The sequence below is a fragment of the Macaca thibetana genome, chromosome 3 (assembly GCF_024542745.1).
Source record: "Macaca thibetana thibetana isolate TM-01 chromosome 3, ASM2454274v1, whole genome shotgun sequence".
In the NCBI taxonomy this organism is placed as follows: domain Eukaryota; kingdom Metazoa; phylum Chordata; class Mammalia; order Primates; family Cercopithecidae; genus Macaca; species Macaca thibetana.
This window is the reverse complement of record NC_065580.1, coordinates 124,624,349-124,633,611: the sequence shown is the minus strand read 5'-3', so window position 1 is coordinate 124,633,611 and position 9,263 is coordinate 124,624,349. Positions and strand designations below refer to the sequence as shown.

The following is a 9,263-nucleotide window of genomic DNA, read 5'->3' as shown; positions in this document are numbered from 1 at the left end:
TTTGTTAGTAAATAAAAAGCCATAGGTTTTTAAAAATTTTTTTTGTTTAGGTATTTTTATTTCTTCAAATTTGTTGTTTTTCAGGAGTGACTGGAATAAAATATATAATTGAGTCCCATCATCATGATCATCATGAAAATGGCTTTAAGAGAAAACTGGTCAGATGAATATTATTTTCAACCAATAAACAGTTGCCACTGATAAACTAACAGCCAGGAGTCTGTCAAGAATGCTCAAGATATGTTATATAATACAACATGCCTGTTCACAGGGGGAAAAAAACACCGGAAATAACTTACGTGTACTTCTTGATTTCATCAAACAAGATAAGCACAAAAGCACCACCCATGCCTCTGAGAACACTGGACTATGCACCCTTGAAAAAAGCTTTGCCTCCTTCATCACCAGCAATCATCCTCCAGCAGTCAATGTGCCTGTGTACATGATGTCGGTTCCTTTGCGCCCCGACTGCATCGTAATGCGGGGCAAACGATGTCAAATGAATAGGAAGACAACCCAGAAAAGGCAGTGACAGTCTGTGTGGTCATCCAGCTGATGATGATGTGAGTGTTCTTGGGATCCGGAAGCATTCCCTTTGCAGTGTCATAGATACCGAAGCAGGCAGCTAGGATAATATCCTGAACAGACACGTTAAGGCCTTGGTACAGGCCCTTAATCCCGTCAGATTTGCAGATCTTAACCAGGCTGTCACCGAGGCCTCGGAATTCCTTTTCAGCTTCAGTTACCCATATTAGCAGCTAGACGGGTACGGGCAAAATCAAGAGGGTACACAAAACACAAGGATGTGGCCCCAGCGGCACCGCCTGATGCCAGATTCCCTCAAAGTAGCTCCAAAACTGAGTCTTTCGTCCACACCACCCAGGAAGGTCTGCTTGTGTTTGTCTTTGAAGGCAAAGTTAAAAGCCTGGGTGGGGAAGTATCTGATGACATTGGCCGAGTTACTGCGCTAGGACAGGACTCCCTGCTTCTTGGGAATACGGCCACGCAGTCTGTAATGCCCTTGTATTGCTTATCTGCGGTCATCTGCTTGCTGGCATGCTGCACCTGCAGCAGCAGCTTGACCCGCTCTATGGGCGCTACCGCTGTCTTGGAGATGGCTGCGGCCACTCCACCTGCCAGGAAGTCCTTGGCGAAGGACACAGCGATATCTGTCATGTTGAAAGGAAAGAGGAGGCAGGCTGCTGCGGGACGGGACCGGGCCAGGAACCAGCTTTGACTCCGGGGCTTCCTAGGTTTTTGTATTAAGCAATTCCTAGGATTCTCCTTCCACCGTGAAAAACACTCCGACCTGTTGAATTTTGACACATTAAAAGAGGGCATAGGGTTTGTGGGAATGTGCAGAGATGCTTTCTTTTTCTGTTTGAATAAACGTCTGTACCTTTTCACAGGTCCTAAGAAAAGCAGACCGTGTCAAATACACCTGACGGAGGTACTCAGAGGTATGTTTCTGTCGTCCTCTAGCTAAGGAGTGCTTTCACTTCCTCAGTTCACAGACGCCACTGAGATTCTGATGAAAACATCTGAGTTGTCTTCCTTAAAAGGGAAGAGAGAGAGAGAGAGAGAGAGAGAGAGAGAGAGAGAGAGAGAGAGAGAGAGAGAAAGAAAGAAAGGAAGGAAGGAAGGAAGGAAAGAAAGAAAGAAAGAAAGAAAGAAAGAAAGAAAGAAAGAAAGAAAGAAAGAAAGAAAGAAAGAAAGAAAGAAAGAAAAAGAAAGAAAGAAAGAAAGAAAAAAAAAGAAAGAAAGAAAGAAAAAAGAAAAGAAAGAAAGAAAGAAAACCGAAAGATGAGTACAGTTTCAGGGATTCCAAAGACAAAGCCTATTCATGGACCCCAGGGTAAATCTTCTGATCTGGTTGGAATAGTCTGGAGACTGTTCAGTCCTGATCCAGTTGTGAATGTGCCACCCACATGCCCTGTGTGTTTACATGTTAGAAGGCAATGCTTGAAATTCTTTCCACTTGCTGCTGCAACCCAGCTACATCCCCTGAAACCAGCTCATCAGAAACTCACTTTCATAATCAGAAAAGCAGCACATGGAGAAGCAAAACATATGCCTGAGAGTAGCTATTTTCATGTAAGATGGTGCTCAGTAACATCTATTTTTAAAATTACATACACACATATTTAAAACTGAAATAATATAATTTATTAAAAACATTCTTGAAAGTTCACCCCCATGACATTTTGTTGTTGTTTTGTATGATCTTACATCACCACTACTTCATACCACTTTATATGGTTAACACTTATATATATAGAGAACATATGTATGTTCTCTATATGTATATGTTTAAGAAACATGTATATATGTTTCTTAAAGGCTAAGTTTAAGAAAATGTTTTTAAGCATTCCTTTATTTCATTATTTTGCACATTCATTTGAAAATGTTTTCCTGCTGAGAAGCAACATAAAATAGAAAATTTCTGTGTAGAACAAAGAAGATATTCTGTTTTTATATTTTATATTTCTATCATAGTGCATAAAAAATCAGGAAAGTGATGCCCTAATATAGTTTACATTTTATTAATTTTTGTTATTTTTAGTTTTTTTAAACAACTAAAAGTCTTTAATTCTAAACTGACAAAAAATTACCTGTTTAATTATAGAATAGCTGAAATACAGCAAATCCTTATTAATTTAGAGTCTATTAGTAAAGTATTAGAAATAATTTGAAAAGGAAGAATGCTATTTATGCAATTTAGAGATAAACCATGTTGACAAGTGAGTTAAGTGTAAATAAGATTTTATAAGGGGTATTTGCTATTCTAAGAGAAGGAATTTTCCATCACATTAACATTAATTTGGTGAGTCAATTCTGAAACCTGTTTTTTTTTTTTTTTTCCTGTGCCTTAGTGTAGATCCAGTGGGTGCTCTGTGCTGCTGAACATTATTAGCATAGTTCATTATGCCATTCACATGTAAGAGACTGGCTCTTCTATTTAGCATTCTAGAATTTATTCTGTGCTTCATATAGATAACTCACCATGCTCTTGTTAATCTAAATGAGTGTGGAAATCAGTGGGCTGTATGAATTGGGTGATAGTGTCTATAACATTACACCTAATGCTAAAAACAACAAAGGCCAAAATGATCAGTTAGACTATAAAAAATAGTATGTTTGCAGTTATTTTTCATCATATGGAAACCAAAATCAGATATATTCACTTATATGAATGAGGGAAGCAAAAGCAAGTCGAACAGAGTTGAGGTTTGAAGTTTGAGGTTTGGGGCTTGCAGGGTCCTCTTGGGATTCCTTTTAAGCCATTATTAAGGATTTAAAAATCTCATTGATTTCATGTCCAATATGTAATCAATTGACTATATAAAAATACATGGGTCATTGAAGGTTTCAGCAAATGCAAAAGACAAGTAAAAATAAAATCTAAGCAAATTAAGAATAGTAAAGGAAAAAATAAGGTATTTATAAAATAATAGAATTGTCCACAAAGAAAATCTTAATATAGGAAAAGAATATTAAGACTAATCATAGTGTTTTTAGCAGTTTTAGTGATAAAAGGTGTTTATATTTTATCTGTACCTTTTAGAGAAAGAAGTGTTTCTCTTGTCAGCTTTATTGAGGTTTTACAAATAAGAGTTGTATATATTGAAGGTATATAATGTGATGTTTGATATGCATAGACATTGTGAAATGAATACTACAACTAAGCTAATTAACATATTCATTACCTCACATAGTTACCCTTTTTCGTGTAGTGAGAACATTTAAAAATCTACTCTCAGCAAATTTCAAGTATACAATACAGTGTTGTTAACTATAGTCACCATGGTATGCAGTAGATCTCCAGAACGTATTGATCCTGCATAACTACACTTTTGTATCCTTTGACTAATATCACCCTATTTTTCCCACCATTCCCAGTCTCTGGCAACCACCATTCTACTCTCTGCTTCCATGAGTTCTGCTTTTTTAGATTCCACATTTGAGTATTTGTCTTTCAGTGCCTGGCTTATGTCACTTAACATAAAGTACTCCAGCTTTATCCCTATTGCCCAAACAATAGGATATCCTTTTTTAAAGACTAATAATATTTCTGTGTGTATATATATATATATACACACACACACACACACAATAGTCTATGACTACTATAGACTATATATATAAAATAGTCTAATAGTCTGTACATAATAACATATATGGTGTTACATATATATAATAGTGTATGCACATAACATTGTCTGTCCATGAATACTTAGGTTGATCCATCTCTTGGCTATTGTAAAGAATGCTGCAGTAGACATGGGAATATGATATATTAATGATGTATTGATTTCATTTCCTCTGGATATATACCCAGAAATAGAATTGCTGGATCTTATAGTAATTCCATTTTTAATTTTTTGCAGAATCTACATGCTCTTTTCCATAATGACTCAACTAGCTTACATTTCCACCAGCCATGTACAAGGGTTTGTTTTCCACATCCTCACCAATACTTGTTTTTTTTTATTTTTAAAATTTTTGATAACAGCCATTCTAGCAGGTGGGAGGTGATATCTCATTGTGGTTCTGATTTCCATTTTTCTGTTAATTAGTAATGCTGAGCATTTTTCTGTATACCTGCTGGCCATTTGTATGCCTTCTTTGTAGAAATGTCTATTCAGGTACTCTGCATATTTTTAATTGGGTTATTTGTTTTTTGCTATAAAGTTGTTTGAGTTTCTTATGTATTTTAGAGATAAACTCCTTATCAGTCATGATTTGCAAATATTCTGTCTTTTATTTAGGTTGTCTGTACACTCTGTTGATTGTTTCCTTTGCTGTGCAGCAGAAGCTTGTTAGTTTGATGTCATACCACTTCTCTATTTTTGCTTTTGTTTCCTGTGCTTTTGGGGTCATATCCAAAAAAATTGCCCAGACCAATGTCATAGAGCTTTCTCTCTGTTTTCTTCTAGTAGTTTTACAGTTTCAGGTCTTACATATGTCTTTAATCCATTTTGAGTTTAATTTTGTATATGGTATGAGACAAGCTCTAATTTCATTATTCTGTGTGTGAATATCCAGTTTTCCCAGCACGACTTATTGAAAAGTCTGTCCTTTACCCATCGTGTGTTCTTGGTGTCTTTGCTGCAAATCAATTGACTGTAAATGTGTGGATTTATTTCTTGGCTCCCTATTCTGTTCCACTGGTCTATATGACTGTTTTTATACAAGTACCGTGCTGTTTTGATTGCTATGGCTTTGTAGTATATCTTGAAATCAGGTAGAGCAATGCCTCCAGCTTTATTCTTTTCACTCAAGATTACTTTATCTATTCAGGATCTTGTATGGTTCTATATAAATTTTAGGATTTTTTCTATGTCAGTGAAAACTATTGGAAAAGTTATAGGAATTCTACTGAGTCTGTGGATTGCCTTGGGTAATATGAACATTTCAATAATATTAATTCTTCCAATTAATGAGCACACAATATCTTTCTATTTGTGTCTTCTTCAATTTCTTTCATTAACATTCTATAGTGTTTAGTGTACAGACTTTTCACCTCCATAGCTAGATTTATTCCTAAATATCTTATTCCTTTTGATGCTATTATAAATGTGATTGATTTGTTGGCTTTTTTATATAATAGTTTTTTTGTTAGTATATAGAAATGCTACTGGTTTTTATGTGTAGATTTTGTACCTTGCAACTTCACTGAAATAATTTGTTACTTCTAACAGTTTTTTTTTTAGTGGAATTCTTAAGTTTTCTATATATGTAAAATTATGTCATTTGCAAACAAAAACAGTTCACTTCTTCTTTTCTATTTTGTATGCCTTTTATTTCTTTTTCTTGCCTAAATGCTCTTGTTGGGATTTTTAGTACTGTAATCTATAGAAGTGGCAAGAGTGAGCATCTTTGCCTTGCTCCATATATATATATATATATATATTTTTTTTTTGAGACAAAGTGCCTCTCTGTTGCCCAGGCTGGAGTGCAGTGGTGCAATCTCGGCTCACTGCAACCTCCGCCTCCTGGGCTGAAGCGATTCTCCTGCCTCAGCCTCCCAAGCAGCTGGGACTACAGGTGCATGCCACCACGCCCAGCAAATTTTTTGTATTTGTAGTAGAGGCAGGGTTTCACCATGTTAGCCAGGATGGTCTCGATCTCCTGACCTTGTGATCCACCCTCCTCAGCCTCCCAAAGATCTGGGATTACAGGTGTGAGCCACTGCGCCCAGCTGTCTTGCTCCAGATTTACAGAAAAAACTTTCAGCTTCCCACCATTGAGTATATTAGTTCTGGGTTTGTCATATATGGCCTGTGTTACAATGAGATAAATACCTTATATACTTAATTTGTTGAGAGTTTTTACCATAGAAGGCATTCGAATTTTGTGATGACTTTTCCGAATCTATTGAGATGGTCATAGGATCCTTATCCCTTATTTTTTAATATGATATGCCACATTTATTGATTTGTGTATGTCGAATTATTCTTGCATCCCAGATAGAAACATGGTGTATGATCCTTTACTGCACTGTTGAATTCAGTTTGCTAGTAATTTGTTGAGGATTCTTGCATGTATCTTTATCCGGGATATTGGCCTGTAATTCTCTTTTCTTGTAGTATCCTTGTCTGGCTTTGGTATTGGGATAATTATGGTCATGTAAAATGAATTTGGAAGTGTTCCTTTGTCTTCAATATTTTGGAAGAGCTTGAGAAGAATTGGCATTTATTCTTCGTTAAGTGTTTGGTAGGATTCAGCAGGAGGCCATCAGGTCCTGAGCTTTTCATGTTGAGAGGTTATTGATTACTGATTCAATGTCCCTGCTCATTATTGATCTGTTCACGTTCTCTCTTTCTTCATGATTTAGCTTTTGCGAGTTGTATGCATCTATGAATTTAACAATTTCTTCTAGGTTATCAAATTTGTTGGTGTATGATTGTTCATAATAGTTTCTTATAATCTTCTGTACTTCCATAATATCAGTTGTAATGTCTCCTCTTTCATTTTACTTATTTGGGTGTTCTCTGTTTTTTTTGTAAGTCTAGCTAAAGATTTGTCTCTTTTATTTATCTTTTCAAAAAAACACCTCCTAGTTTAACTGGTCTTTCTATTGTTTTACTAGTTTCGCTTTTATTTATTTCTGCTCTAATCTTTTTTTTTTTTCTTTTTCTGATTTTGAGCTTAGGCTGTTCTTCATTTCTGTTTTCTTAAAGAGTAAAATTTAGTTGTTTCTTTGAGATCTTTTTTTATTCTTAATGTAGGCATGTATTGCTTTATATTTACCTTTTAGAACTGCTTTGCTATATTTCATAATCTTTGGCATATTGTATTTACATATTCATTTGTGTGAAGATATTTTTGATTGATTTCCCTTTTGATTTCTTCTTTCTGCCATTTATTTTTCAGGTGTCTGTTGATTTATTTCCACCTAATTGTGCATTTTTCAATTTTTCTCTTGCCATTAAGTTCTAATTTAATACTATTGTGGTCAGAAAAGATACTTGATATTATTTAAATCTTCTTAAGTTTCTAAGATTTACTTTGTGGTCTAATATATATTCTGTCCTGGAGAATATTCAATGTGACTTGAAAAGAATGTATATTCTTCTGTTTCTGGATAGAATGTTCTGTATATGTCTTTTGGACTTACTTGGTATAAAGTGTAGTTCAAATTCAAAGTTTCCTTATTGACTATCTGAATAATTTATTTCTTGTTGAAAGTAGGGCATTGTATTACCCTAGTATTGTTGCATTGCTATTTCTCCCTTCAGTTCTGTTAATATGCACTTTATATATTTAGGAACTCTGATGTTGGGTGCATATATATTTACAATTGCTATATCACTTTATTATTGTATAATAATTTTCTTTGTCTCTTTTTACAGCTTTGACTTATAACCATAAATTAAGAAGAAAAAGCTCAAGCAATCTAACTGTACACCTCAAGGAACTAGAAAATGAAGAACAAACTAAGTCAGAAAAAGGAAGGAACTGATAAAGATTGGAGCCAAAATAAATAAAATAGAAACTAGTAAAACAGTAGAAAATATTTAAGTATAGCTACTCCTGCCGTCATTTTCCTTTCATTTGCATATGCTTTTCCATCACTTCACTTTCAGCCTATATGTGTCCTTAAAGCTAAGTGACTGTTATGTAGGCAGCATATAGTTGGATCTTGTGTTTTTATTCATTCAGTTATCTATGTCTTTTGATTGAGGAATTTAATTCATTTACATTTAAAATAATTATTTTAAATGTTTATTATTTAAGGACTTACTACTGCCATTTTAATAATTTTCTAACTCTTTTATAGTTCCTTTGTTTCTTTCTTTCTCATTTGCTTTTTCCCTTTATGATTTGATTTTTTTTGCAGTGTCAGTTATTTTTATATATCTACTATAGGTTTTGGGATGGTTTGTGATTATCATCAGGTTTACATAAAGCATCTTATAGTTATGAGTTTATTTGAAGCCGATAACAACTTAACTTCAACACAATGAAAACTCTAAACATCAACTTTTCTTCCCAACATTTTATGATATCAGTTTTATAATTTACATTCTTTATATATTGTGTATCCATTAATGAATTATTATAGCTATATTCATTTTAATACTTTTCTCTTTCAATTATCATTCTAGAGTTACAAGTGATTTATGCAACACCATTACAGTATTAGAGAATTCTAAATTTGACTACATTCTTACCTTTACAATAGGCTTTTCACATTCCTATACTCTCTTTATCTTTTCTCATTAGGCAGGTTCAGTGGTGATGAACTCCCACAGATTTGTCTGGGTAAATCCTTATTTCTCCTTCATTTGTGAAGAACATCTTTGCTGACTGTAGTATTGTTGTTTGGTAAGTTTGCTTTTTGTTCTTTTAACACTTTGAGTATGTCATTCCACTTTCTCTTGTCTCCTGGCTTGTAAATTTCTGCTGAGAAATCTGTTGATAGCCTTATAGAAGTTTGTTTGAATTAGTTTCTCTTCTCTTATTAGTTTCAAAATTCTCTCTTTGTCTTTGACTTAAGAATTTGATTGTAAAGTATCTCAGATCTCTTTAACCAAGATTGTCTAACCTATGGCCTGTGGGTTACATATGGCCCAGGATGGCTTTGAATGTGGTCCAACGCAAATTTGTAAGCTTTTTATAAACATTATGAGATTCTTTTGTGATTTTTTTTTTTTTTTTTGTTAGCTCATCAGCTATTGTTAGTGTTAGTGTATTTTAGGTATGGCTCAAGACAATTCTTCTTCCAATGTGGCCCAGGGAATTCAAATGATTGGATA

General features: G+C 34.3%; 1 pseudogene; it reads right to left on the bottom strand.

Moving 5' to 3' along the window:
* Window positions 1-295: 295 nt before the first annotated feature.
* Window positions 296-1,244, bottom strand: LOC126950230 (ADP/ATP translocase 2-like; annotated as a pseudogene).
* Window positions 1,245-9,263: the final 8,019 nt, after the last annotated feature.